Source organism: Carassius carassius, unplaced genomic scaffold (assembly GCF_963082965.1).
Source record: "Carassius carassius unplaced genomic scaffold, fCarCar2.1 SCAFFOLD_62, whole genome shotgun sequence".
NCBI lineage: Eukaryota > Metazoa > Chordata > Actinopteri > Cypriniformes > Cyprinidae > Carassius > Carassius carassius.
Window position 1 is genome coordinate 829,654 of NW_026775179.1, and position 12,672 is coordinate 842,325.

General features: G+C 38.7%; 1 long non-coding RNA gene across 2 annotated transcripts; it reads right to left on the reverse strand.

Annotated features, from left to right (window-relative positions):
* Positions 1-1,151: 1,151 nt before the first annotated feature.
* LOC132137515 (uncharacterized) lies at positions 1,152-3,670 on the reverse strand. Of its 2 annotated transcripts, none has more exons than XR_009431879.1 (3): positions 3,580-3,670; positions 2,758-2,875; positions 1,152-1,318 (listed from the first exon to the last, which is right to left on the reverse strand). It is a non-coding gene; the product is annotated as an uncharacterized LOC132137515 (long non-coding RNA). The 2 variants fall into 2 exon arrangements; XR_009431878.1 differs by lacking the exon at positions 1,152-1,318 and adding an exon at positions 2,162-2,285.
* Between the last annotated feature and the right edge of the window lie 9,002 nt (positions 3,671-12,672).

Here is a 12,672-nt window from a genome sequence, read left to right on the forward strand (position 1 = left end):
ACGTCTGCTACGTTCTCAAAACTCAGGCAATTTGATAATACCTAGAATATCAAAATCAACTGCGGGCGGCAGATCCTTTTCCTATTTGGCGCCTAAACTCTGGAATAACCTACCTAACATTGTTCGGGAGGCAGACACACTCTTGCAGTTTAAATCTAGATTAAAGACCCATCTCTTTAACCTGGCATACACATAACATACTAATATGCTTTTAATATCCAAATCCGTTAAAGGATTTTTAGGCTGCATTAATTAGGTAAACCGGAACCGGAAACACTTCCCACAACACCCTATGTACTTGCTACATCAATAGAAGAATGGCATCTACGCTAATATTTGTCTGTTTCTCTCTTGTTCCGAGGTCACCGGGGCCACCAGATCCAGTCTGTGTCCAGATCAGAGGGTCACTGCAGTCACCCGGATCCAGTACTTATCCAGACCAGATGGTGGACCAGCACCTAGAAAGGACCTCTATTGCCCTGAAAGACAGCGGAGACCAGGACAACTAGAGCCCCAGATACAGATCCCCTGTAAAGACCTTGTCTCAGAGGACCACCAGGACAAGACCACAGGAAACAGATGATTCTTCTGCACAATCTGACTTTGCTGCAGCCTGGAATTGAACTACTGGTTTCGTCTGGTCAGAGGAGAACTGGCCCCCCAACTGAGCCTGGTTTCTCCCAAGGTTTTTTTCTCCATTCTGTCACCGATGGAGTTTCGGTTCCTTGCCGCTGTCACCTCTGGCTTGCTTAGTTGGGGTCACTTCATCTACAGCGATATTGTTGACTTGATTGCAAATAAATGCACAGACACTATTTAACTGAACAGAGATGACATAACTGAATTCAATGATGAACTGCCTTTAACTATCATTTTGCATTATTGACACACTGTTTTCCTAATGAATGTTGTTCAGTTGCTTTGACGCAATGCATTTTGTTTAAAGCGCTATATAAATAAAGGTGACTTTGACTTTGACAAAAGTGAGACATGAAGTCAACCTTTTGCATCATCTGCCAGAGTTCTGCCTCCAAATAAATGGTGATATTTTGGTACATGTAATTCAGAGAACAGGTAATCATTGTTAATTTACATATATTACCAACACTGTAACAATAGAAAGCTTGTAAACAATCTGTGAACTTACTTTTTAGGGCAATGATCACAATATAAGGATATTATTTGGCAGACTTGTATGTTCATCTTTAGTTGTCATCATCTGAAGTCATCGTGAGTGTTAGCATCTTCTGAAGTCATCGTGAGTCTTAGCATCTTCTGAAGGCTGGATCCAAACTGGAACTGGCGTAATGTCTTGTAACTTTGAGATGGGCATCCCAAGATAGAAACAGGAAACCAAAAGGAGAAAGATTAGCATAGCTGCTGTTCGTATTATTTCACACAAAAGATGATTTATTTCATCACATATAACTGTAGTGCACGGTTATGAGATGTGTTATGTGTGAATTACGTTAAAATGTAATTGATCACTGTGATCTAAGCTGAATTTTCTGAATAGCGGTTTTATGTGTGAATATAGTAAAATGTGACTTATTTCTATTTTAAATAGACCCAAAACCTTTGAATGGTAGTGTACAATAAAAGTTTACGTGGCAAAGTGGTGTGTGGTTCACCAAGGTCTGCAGCGGCCAGCTGGACAGATATTTGGGAGACGAGCACTGAGTAAAGTGCAAAATGATAAAGGTGTGTCTGATTGCAGTAACTGGTGTAGTGTATTTTTGTCTGCCATGCATCTGAGGAATCACGCAGTCTCGGGGTTTTGTTTCCAGAAGATAGACTTTATTTCAGAGAGAAACAAAGCCGAGATGTTCTCTGCAAGAAGATCCCTCGATTGCTAGGTAGCATCTCATTATATACCCTATACAGGGCGTTTCCAAATAGTCAGACTTTTCCTTATGCTTGCAATTTTGATACCTCCCTAGGGAGAAGGGGCCCCCTACTTGTTTTGGTATAAAGAAAAGCCCTTTCTGTATGTCTGACCATATGTTTCTCATCAGTTTTGTACATTACAGCACATAGGCATATTCCTTTCTATCCTTTACCTATAGGTTTATAATGGAAAAACAACTAGCAAAACAAAAATGGCTAGATTCACATTGATTATTCTTGATTGGTTAAAATCTTATTAATAAAAATCTTCCACACTGGCGTGGAGAGATCGGATAAAAAGCCACCGGAGAACGGCAAGGTGGAAAAACAGACTGGACTGAGAGCTTGTGCATGCTTCTCCCAATAGCAGCAGGATGAACCACGCCCGCTCACTACAGCTTAATAGTTTAGTTAAAAAGAAAAAAAACAAAACATTTTTATTCAGCAATGATGCATTAAATCGATGAAAAGTGAGTGTCACTTCTTTTTTTTGTTTCAGATAAATGCTGTTTTTTTAATTTTTTTTCTGAAAAAAAAGAAGCTTGGGTGAGCATGAGATGTCTTTTCAAAAACATAAAATATCTTACTGAATTTTGAACAATAGTGTATATTTGTGGTTATTAACTGTATGGTTCAGTGTTCACGAGATGTTGTCTGACAAGACTCTGGGGTGTAGCAGGCCATTAGCATTGAAGAATCTAGGAACATAAGCAATTTGTCACAGAGACAACCATATTTAGTGTACAATGCCAGTTTTATTACAAGGAACCAAGCTAAAGCAGAGAGGAAAATAAAAAGAAGAAAATAAAGAAAACTATTTCGTAACGTAACAGAATTTGTTTCTAGTTTTTCTTATTTAATATTGCTTACTTATGGATGTCAAAGCCTTCTTAAAAATTTAAGAAGCTTTCCCAGTTCTTCTGCCTTCAGAAATTGCTAAATCTTGGAGCTTCCCCTGTTGCTGAGGTTTTTTTCCTCTCCTGAAAGGCTGAAATCAATAGTTTTTGTCAATATTTGTTTACCATGAGAGATCAAAACACATGATTCAGTTTATTGTCGCGCTGATGTAAGTGATGTCACCGATTAACGGTTAACTTACAGTTTAGATGTTTAACTTTAGGTTAAATAAATGAGCCTATTTCCAATCACCCATTTAAAATAATTAAAACACAGCAAACCTTTCACAGACCTGTCAAATGCTCTCATCTACACATAAAGATGTAATAAAAATCCCAAAGTTTAATAAAGAGCTCCGTCTATGGAGTTAGCTTAATGTTACCTCCTCTGAAAAGGGTAAGATGCTAAAGGACTGATTCGAAGACATTAACCATTTCTATGAAGTAAATTCAACAGAAGCGAGTCAAAAAAAAAAAAAGCAAGAGAAGTGTCAGGAACAGTTACATTTACATTTATTCATTTAGCTGACGCTTTTATCCAAAGCGACTTACAATTGCTATATATATGTCAGAGGTCGCACACCTCTGGAGCAACTAGGGGTTAAGTGTCTTGCTCAGGGACACACTGGCGGTTCACAGTGGATTCGAACCCGGGTCTCCCACACCACAGGCATGCGTCTTATCCACTGCGCTAATACCATCCCTTGTGGTGTTACCCCACTGCGCACCCCACTGCGCTAACACCACCACCACCAGTTGTATGTAATATCTGTGTGATTTTAGGGACTAAACTTACCGAAAGCTTTGAAAACAGCAGCAAAAGTCAGTGATTCCCTGCTTGTCAGTTGTTGTGTTGGCGCTCCGTTTCTATGGCAACTCCCTCCGCTCCAGTGTTTCTTTTGGCGGGCGTACACAGTGCGATTTTTGCTGTCGTACGAGTTCGCATGCGTTTTTTTCAATCGTGTGGAAATCGCGTATGTTCGTTCTCTCTCTCTCTCTCTCTCTCTCTCTCTCTCTCTCTCTCTCTCTCTCTCTCTCACACACACGCATATGTAGTTTACAGGGACTCTCCATAGACGTAACAGTATTCTATACTGTATATCCCCATACACTACCTCTATCCTTCAGGGAAAATGCATGTTTAAAATTTCTATTTAACACCGTATAGTATTTTTAAAAGCCATTTGGTTTAAGGGCACAGAAATTGTCCTCACAAACCATGTTTACATTGTAATACCTATTTCAGATATTTAAAAACCATATACAAGAACACACACACACAGGGTGACCAAACGTCCCGGTTTCCTATTGCTGAAAAATAACCTGTACGTGTAGGAAACAGTCACAGCTCGTATTAATATTTTATATGCAGTTATGAGAGAGGGAGAGCAGTTATATTAGGCGCATTCGACTTGAAGTAGCGCTGCACAGAATGATCACCTGTATGACATCAAAGTACCGCGAGAGCGATTCGAATGCATTGGAAATGAGGCTTCTTTGAGATGCGCCTCACCTCGCCTGAAATGTAAGCGAGAGTAGGCGGCTGCAGTGAAATTCTGTCTGGCAACTTATCCAGAACTTCACAAGGGGTTGTGTATCATACATATGCCTCCTGACAGAGTCTGTGGACATCTCTATGAGCTGATCCTCTTCTACAGTAGTTAAGCTTGACCCTGCTGCTGCATCATCACTGAATGGGAGCAGGATCCATTTGCTGTCACAGCGCCACTCATCAGAATCATTGAAGTACTTTCGGAATTGAAGCACAAGCTTTCTCAAATGCTCACACACAATGTCTTTAATGTCAGTGCTGTCAGAATATCCCTCAACTGAAGGGAACATAGCCAAGTTCCCACTCTCCACTCTTTCTATCCATCTTGACATTTTTTAACAAATGCCTCTAGTTTTTCGTAGAGCAGCAGGACGTTTGAATCTCTCCCTTGCATTGAAGTGTTCAACTTGTTAAGCTCTTCAAAAACATCGGCGAGATATGCCAGCTTAGTTAACCAGTGGCTGTCCTTGAACATGTACCCCAGTTCAGTGCACTTCTTCTCTCACAAGAAAGTATAGATAGCGTCACGTAGTTCAAACACACGGGCGAGCACCGCGCCACGAGACAGCCATCTCACCTCTGAATGGTAAAGGAGAGAGGTGTGTTCATTTCCTAAGCCTTGACATAGGGATGCATACAGGCGTGTATTTAATGCTTTTCGTTTTATCAGGTTTACAGTTTTAACAACAGCATCAAACACCTCGCTGAACTCAACACTGAGATCTTTGGCGGCCAGAGCTTCTCTATAAATCATGCAGTGTGTCCAAATTATCGCCGGTGCTACTTTCTTTACGTGTCCAATCAATCCAGTCTGGCTGCCACTCATTGCTCTGGCTCCATCGCTACATACTTCTGCCACGAAATATTGTGTTCTTTGAAAAAGTCATCAAGGGCTGAAAAGATCTCGGCACCTGTAATTCGCCCTGGCAGTGGTTTGCAAAAGAGAAATTCCTCGCACATCGCACTATTATCCTCGTATCGCAAAAATGCCAAAAGTTGCGCGTCATTTGTTATATTTGTCGTCTGGTCTAATTGAATTGAAAATCCCTGAACTGATCGAAGTTTCTCTATCAGCTGCTCTTTCACATCATTTGCCATTTCCAAAATTCGACGTCCGACTGTGCTATCGGAAAAAGGAATAGTTTTTAATTTATTAGCACATTCTTCGTTCATCATGGTTTTACACATGTCTATAGCTGCTGGCAAAATCAGCTGTTCTGCAATTAAATGAGGCTTTTTGCATTGTGCAACTCTGAGAGCCACCAGATATGAGGTTTTCAGTGCATTTTCACTTACTTTTGCACTCTTTCTCATGAGCGTCTGCTGTCCTTTGAAATCACGCAACATCTGTTGCATATACTCAATAGGCTTGGCCTTCAAGAAGCTGTGATGTGTCTCCATATGACGAGAAAGTTTCGACGGTTTCATGGATTCATTTGAAAGCAACGTTGAACATACGAAACACAGTGGTACCTCCTCTCCTGTTTTGTTAGTCGTTACTGTAAATCCATATTTAACATAATCTTCACTGTATTTCCTTTTTCGTTTCCCACTACGTTTCCCTGTTTCCTCCAAAGTTGTAACTTTGTCTGAAGAGCATGCAGCAGAAGCCTGTCCATCTGTCGTGACATCTGTCACTTTCCTCACTAAAAAGCGATCCATGCTTGGTGCTGACTAGCCATCTTCGCCTTAGTTAGAAACGTTAGAGATTTTTGACATACGTCAGCATGACATCTGAGCAAGGCGGACGTCACTCGGACACATTTCTAGCGGTGCTTCAAGTCGAACATGTCAACCAACTTCGTGCGATTGCTTCTGGAATTCGCAGGTTGTAAAATAGTGTCGTATCTCATCTTGTCTGTCCGATTTTCAGATAAACTCACTCATGCCGTGTGCGTGGACATACGATCTTCCGACCATCCGAATTCGCACCGTGTACGCCCGCCTACTGTCTATGGTTTGAATGAAACTCGAATGTTCGGCATGCACGCCCATTTAAACACGTCACAGTCACGCAGAATTTACATTAATAAACATTTAAAATTAGAACATAACTTAAATAACTTAATTAAATAATTATTAAATCATCTATTCTTTTTACTAATTTATCACATTATGGGGACCAAATGTAAATATAGTAAGTATAGTATAGTAAGCCTAATACCGGTACATTTTGACCTTGTAGTGACATTTTTTTAGGTCCCCATGAGGAAACAAGCTTATAAATCACACAGAATGGAATGTATTGAAAATCTGAAATACCAGAATGTATTTCCTGGGGTAGGTTTAGTTGTAGGGCGATAGAAAATATGGTAAAAATTAGAGACCAGATAAAACCAGCCTGATCAGCCTGGCCAAGCTGGGAGACCAGCTAAAACCAGCTTAACCAGCCTGGTCAAGCTGGGAGACCAGCTAAAACCAGCCTGGCCAGGCTGGGAGACCAGCTGACCAACAGCTAAAACCAGCTTAACCAGCCTGGCCAAGCTGGGAGACCAGCTAAAACCAGCTATTTCCAGCTAAAACCAGCCAATGTTTACGAAGCAACAAAGCAGCGATCTCACTTCAGTCTCTGTATGCATTTAGCCCTTATTTATCAAAAGTCTTACTATAAAAATACAACAAAACATTTTCTTACGACCTTACGTGAATTATTGTGACAGAAATGCATTATGAAGAAGAAATGCACCTGCTATTAGTAGCATTAGAGCTAAAGTTAGCATCAAGCTACATCAGACAATTTATTAAATTATTAGTACACTTTTACTCAAAACTCACTTTGAACCCCGATCGAGTGTTTGTAATAACATCCTTTTGCAATCACGGGTGGAATTTGGTCATTTACTATTGTAAAACTATGCTATTTGTAGCCTTTTTTATCGCTGCACAAGTTAGCATTTACGATGTACATTTTTTTAATATATTTTATAAAATGCCCCAGATCTCAAGAAAATCTCATACCAAGCTTTTCTATCGTAATCGCGGGTTTATTATTTGGATATTTCGTGAGTACAGAGGTGTTTCAGTTTTGTTGTGAGCAGATATGAACCAGGAAGTTTGAGTAAGGAGGCTTAAGATGGCGGAGAGAGCAGACGCATTGTGAACAGCTCAGAGTAGCAAAGCCTTGAAAATCAACGGAATTAACTTTTAAACCGTAGAGTACTTCTCATAAGAATTTAGAATCCTGTAAATAACTCTGAACACCTCCTGGAGTACGATATCGCAGACCATAATATGTCTAGCACAAAATCGAATGTTAAATTGAAGGCTCTCCAAGAACACGACTATGTTGGTCCAGAAAGGATGGAAACTAACACAAGAGGAACTAAAAACACCTTAGCATCCCCTTCCAAACCACCAGCACCACAGAAAAAGTCAAAGCCAGACGACGTCATGACTGCTGGTGCCCATTCTGAAGACGCCTCTAACGCTGCAATACTGGCTGCTATCGGCACTCTTCAAAACATGATGCAGGACTTCAAAGAGGAGCTAAAGCAGAACACGCTGACCATAGCCAACATTGCGAAAGCGGTAGAGTTTAACTCTGCCGAGATCAAAGATTGTAAAGAACAGTGCCCAAAACTGCATGCCGAGGTGAAACAATTGACTGAGGAGAACACAGATCTGGAGAAGAGAGTAGCAGAAGTGGGAAAAAGACACTGGAGGGAGAAGATGGATTTCATCCTGGATTCGGTGCACCGACTGGGGCCGAGTAACACCAACCGTCCTCGTCAGATCATCATGCAGTTCACAGGATGCCACTTCAGGGACGAACTCTGGCGGATCACCAAACTCCACCACGTGTGCAAGGATCTCAACATCTGTTTCGCAGAAGACCTCACCAAGGAAGACAGAGAGGCACGGAGGGTTGTGTGGCCGAAAGTTGAACAAGCAAGAAAGGCAGGTCTAAAGACAGTGTTCTGGGGCCCCCATGCTTTCATTAATGGACAAAGAGTCTCACCATAGACACAACTGTCCAGGGTTTTTGATTCCCGAAAAAAAGTGAGTTTAACTGAAAATGTATTCTCAGGGGTTTGCTACTATTACATATTCCTGATAGGAAACTTCTACTGTTGTTCTGAGTAAGTTCAGCAATCTGTTGTTATAGATTGTTTTTGATCATTATTTTTTTTAAGTCGCACTGGAGTATATGTCACATTTATTTAGAACCAAGCACCAAGAGAAAACATTACCGTCTACAGCCGCGGTAGGGCACTCCATGTCTTCGGTGGTAGGCTACAGGAGCACTGAGCAGCATTAGAGTGCCCTCTCGTGGCTGTAGATGGTATTGTTTTCTCTTGGTTCATGTCAAATTAATTTTGATTAAAAAGTCGCACCTGACTATAAGTCGCAGGACCAGCCAAACTATGAAAAAAGTGCGATTTATAATCCAGAAAATACGGTACTTTAGCCATGGCACTTCAAGGTCAGCAGGTGTCGCCATCCTTCTAAATAATTTCAAAGGTCATATTGTGTCCCATATGGCAGATGAATTTGGTCACTGGTTGATTCTTATCATAAACATAGATGGTCTGAAATTCATCTTCGTCAACATTTATGGATATAACATCAGTAGAGAAAACCGAAACCTACTTGAACAAATTGGTTTAGAGTTAGACAATCTTAAATTAACACACTCGACTGATAACATCATCATTGGTGGCGACCTAAATCTAGTTCATGATGAATTTCTTGATAAATATCCTAGCAGATACTCTGTAAGTCATCCAAACACCATATTCACCAAATTCTGCGAAAAACTAAATTTGGTTGATGCTTGGAGACACTTAAATCCAGAAATATCGAAATACTCCTGGTTTAGTTCAAGCCACAATTATAAATCCAGAATTGATCACTGGTTAATTGCAAATAATTTGCTAGTTTATAATATTAGTTCTCATATTTCTGCTGCACCACTAACAGATCATAGTTTTATTCTACTACAGATCAAACCCAATGACAACAATGTCCACTCACACACATATTGGAAGTTCAATTCCAGTCTACTCAAAAATAATGAATACTGCCAAAAAATCAAATTATTAATTAAAGAATATGTCAATTCTAAAGAGCTAACAACTGCTACCAAAAAGTGGGAATTCCTAAAATATAAAATACGCCAATTTACCATCTCATTCAGTCAAATGATTAAAAAAGATAGTGAAAAACAAGAAGTAGACATTATTTATCAGTTAAATATGTACTGCAATAGACCAAACCCAACTGAAGACGATAGACAGAAGATTTTAAGCCTCCAACCTAAAGGAGGGGGGGGAATTTATCGTATTTCTGTGGTCTTGAAAAAAGAAGACAGGTAAAAAAATAGCATCAGATCCCTGATGGTTGATAATAATGAAGTCACAGATGAAAAAGAGATCTCTTCAGAAATCTGGAAATTCTATAGCCAGCTCTATAGCTCTAAATTTTCTAGCATGGACTGTCAGAATTTTTTTCAGGATATAGCAAAACATATTCCAAAAATAGACGATGGCCTCAAACAAACATGTGATAATCAAATTACTATTACAGAACTAGACGCAGTAATTGGTCGTCTCTCTCTTAACAAAGCCCCCGGTTCCGATGGTTTCACAGGTGACTTTTACAGACATTTTTGGGTAGATTTAAGAGACCTGCTGCTAAAAGTCTTTACTGAAATATTCGAAACATGTGTGCTTCCAACAACAATGAGACATGGAGTTATCATCTCTATCCCAAAACCTGGAAAAGATCCCAGAATTATAGATAACAGAAGACCCATTACACTCAGAAATTCAGACTACAAACTCCTAACTTACATCTTTGCTTCTCGTCTTCAAACAGGGATTTCAGATCTTATAGCAGATACACAGTCAGGGTTCTTAAAAGGAAAATCAATCCATAATAATATAAGATTGGTAATGGACATCATTGAGTATAGAAGCCAAATAGAGGATGATGGTTTCCTTCTCTTTCTAGACTTCTATAAAGCATTTGACTCCGTGGAGCATCCATTTATTCTCTCGGTGCTCAAACACTTTGGGTTTGGAATCAAATTTTGTGAATGGGTTGGTGGTTTATATCGAGATATTAGTAGCTGTGTCCTATTACCTAGTGGTACCACCCCGAATTTCAAGATTAATGTGGGTATCCCTCAAGGTTGCCCCATCTCACCATACCTATTCATCTTAGCCACAGAAATGCTAGCAATCTATATTAAAAACTGTAATGATATTAAAAAACGTAATGTACTGGGCACTGACATAATAATCAGCCAACTAGCGGATGACACGACAGTATTCTTAAAAGATAGATACCAAATTTCAACAACTATTGCCAAAATTGAAAAATTCTCGAAAGCCTCAGGTCTAACATTAAACTTAAAAAAATCTGAATTGCTTTCTGTACACAACAATTCACTGAAAAAAATTTGTAATATCCCTATTAAATCAGAAATCAAATACCTGGGAATTTACCTTTCCAAGGACCAAAAACAAAGCCAACTTCTGAATGTAGAAAATAAAATTAAAGAATGCAAATCAAGATTAAATAGATGGCTACAGAGGGACTTATCAATTCTAGGTCGAATTTACCTTACTAAGATGGAATGTTTATCAAGGTGTATTTACCCAGCCTATTCTAATGCCATTTCAAACAAATTAATTAAATCTATCAACCAAATCAACCTAAACTTCATTTCGAGAAACAGACCACATTATATGAAAAAAGGCAATATGGTTAAAGACACAAAGGATGGAGGACTAAAAGTTATTGATTTTGACTGCCTTAATGGAACCTTAAAAATAAATTGGTTAAAATCTTGGATCAAACACAGCTACTCATTCTGGTATTGTATTCCAAAGACCTTGTTCAAGAAAATTGGACGATTAGAATTTCTTCTTAGAGCGGACTTTAATGTTAATAAATTACCTATATCATTGTCAGAGTTTCACAAACAAATACTCGTGTATTGGAAAATTTTATACGTACATAACTTCTCACCCCATACATCTGTTCTCTGGAACAACAGGTATATTTTGCACCGTAACCGATCTCTTTTCTTTGAGGATTGGTATGGGAGAAACATATGGTCCATGGCCGACTTAATGGATACCAACGGACATTTTTTAAATTATGAACAATTTTGCATCAAACATAATTTCAAACCCTTAAAATCAGATTTTTTCAAATTAAATAAAGCACCAACCCAAGCTTTTGTCCTTCTAACAAGTAGCATTTTGGCATATTATACGATACAACCACAATTGGCCCCACTATCAATTCAAGGGATCTATGTTCTGGATAAAAAATGCAATAACCACTTAGTTAGAAAACGTTTTATTGATTATCTTTACCCTAAAAGCCAAAATAAAAATAACATCCTAAAATAAATTGATAAAGATTCAATCACTAAACTAAGAACAATGTATTTAACTCTCCCTATACCTCCCAAAGTGAAAGAAACACACTTCAAAGTAATGAATAATATTTACCCCTCTAAAGATTTACTGAATATTCGCTTTGGTATAGAGGATAATACATGTACATTCTGTGAAAATGATGTTGAAACTACGGACCACGTGTTTTTCTCATGTAATGTGATTCAGACATTTTGGTGTGATATTATATAAATGGGTTAAGCAAGAGATGTCTTCATTCCCAACCTCTTTCTCTAGTGACGACATAACATTTGGTTTGATTTTGCAAAACAAGGATGATGAGCTCTGTATTAATACAATCGTATGTCTAGCTAAATTCTTCATTCACAAATGTAGAATTGTGAAATCATCTCCCAAATTAGTTTTTTTTTTTTAAATGAATTTAAACTATATGTGAAATCTTTAAAAATCTTGAAAGGTCCTGAAGCACAAAAAATATTTGATACCCTAAAACACTTCCCAACTGAGGTTAATAGATGAACAACGACTGAATTCTCCCCTTATGTCATGTATATATGTATTATAATCTCTCTATTTTTTTTTCTCTTTATAAATTATTTTTATTTTTGTTACTAAGACTATATATTTTCCTTTTTGTATTAAGAGCTGCTCCCTCAGGCTACATCTTTTCTGTATCCTATTATGAAGAAACGGATTTTATGCAGCCATGTTTGTTTGTAAATCTTTATATCATCAATAACAATAAAAAAAAAAAAAAAAGATATGAACCAGGAAGTGTTCTCGAACCATGTTGACACGATCTGACGCTGTCCGGTTTTGGGACTGTCAGATTGAGAAGCCGAAGGTCCAATCAGAGTCTGTCTGGGTCACAGCTCGAGTACACGGAAGCAAACACACAGAGACGGCACTGGGAGAGGCTATTTATCACAGGCGGCAAGGAAGTCGACCGGAAGTTGTAGCAGAA